This window comes from Myotis davidii, unplaced genomic scaffold, assembly GCF_000327345.1.
Source record: "Myotis davidii unplaced genomic scaffold, ASM32734v1 scaffold44, whole genome shotgun sequence".
Taxonomy (NCBI): Eukaryota; Metazoa; Chordata; class Mammalia; order Chiroptera; family Vespertilionidae; genus Myotis; species Myotis davidii.
The window spans coordinates 6,122,882-6,124,572 of record NW_006299705.1 but is presented as its reverse complement, the minus strand read 5'-3'; positions in this window follow the sequence as shown (position 1 = coordinate 6,124,572).

Below are 1,691 nucleotides of genomic sequence, written 5' to 3'. Positions count from 1 at the left end.
TTTTATTATTTCTTCAAGGTTCTTCACATACGTACACCTTAAGAGATATCAAGTAGGCATAACATGTTCTCAAAAAATTAGGGTTGGCATGCAGAAGAATTTTGAGTCAGATTTTGCTGGTTTTGGCATGCACTCACAAAAAGGTTGCCCACCCCTGCCCTAGAGCCTCCAGAAGACACACGCCTTGCTAACACTTTACAATCTTAGTCCCATAAAACCCAATTGAAACATCTGACCTCCAGAACTATAAGAATAAATTCATGTTGTTTTAAGCCACTGAGTTTGTGGTAATTTGTTACAATCAGCAATAGAAAACTAATAAAATCGGAATGACAATTACATCATCTACTTTGAAAAGCTGGCAATATGCCTGCTTTAGACTCACAATTCAACTTCTACTGGTGTACCTAGGAGTGTATATATGTGTATATATGTGTATAATGTGTGTATATGTTCACCAAAAACGTCTACTAGAATGTCCTTAGCAGTATTGTTTGTAATGTCTCAAACCTGAGAATTACCAAATGTCTGTCAGTGATAAAATGAATAAATTGAGGTACATTCACACAGTGGAATACTATACAGCAATAAGAATGAACCAACTATTACCATAGACGGTATGGAACTCTTAAACATGCCTAGTGAAAGCCATACAACAGAGAAATTCTGTAGGATCCAATTGCTATCAAGTACAAATGCAAGTAAAAGTAATCTATGCTGGTTGAAGCCACTACTCTCCCCGCCTCCTCAAAGGAGGGATATGAGGGAGTCTTCTGAGATGCTGGTATTGAATGTTCTGTCTCTTGATCTTAATGATGCCTCAGTTTGTGCAAAATCATTGAACTTGTGAAATATGCACCATTAAATATGTCCTATAAGTTAATAGAAGCTTTTTGTTATTTTAATGGGGGAAAGGAGACCTGTGCCTTCAATGCAGATTTGCTGCATCCTCCCCAGGAACTTCCAATCTCCCCTCGCTGGACACAGATCCAGGATTCTAGGTCCCTAGAACCCAAGTCTGGGTTAAAATATCCTGTGAACTCTCTTTACAGATATTCACTAAAGAGTCTATTTCAGCGGGTTGTTTTCCTAAGTAAAGGAAGCCTACCCAGAGATAAGCCTACTTTCCCCTTTTGAGGACTCAAAACTACAAACTAGTTTTGATTAACATTTTCTGATCAACAGAAAATGGTCTTTTCCCCACCCGTTGATCCCTGATAAATGGAGTAAAAAGCGCTGCTTCTACTTAATTTCCTCTTTTTTGTCCCTAGTGAGGTTTAACGTGTAGAATGTACTTTGTGAAATTTTGTTCGTGTTATATTAATGTTTTAATAATAGTGTATAAAGTTATAAACGCATAGAAACAGGAACGGTTGCTCCCACCAATACCCCAACGAGAAGCGAGGCTTTGGCTTTACCTAAAGGGAGTACAGACAGGGCTGGGAAGTGGGGAGAGGGAGCGGTGAGGGACTGACACTAGGGTGGGGTGGGGTGGGGATATGAACTGGAAAAAACAAAGATATGAACGGGGGGGGGGGATTAGGAGCAGGGAAGTAGGGGTGGCCATCTCTCTACAGTGGGAAGACCCTGCGGTCCGTTCTCTGGGCCAAATCGTCATGGCCAAAGCCCAGGGACCAGTTTGAGTGGGGAGGGGTTCTTCTGGCGGCAGAAGGAGGAGCTTGGGAGGCCAG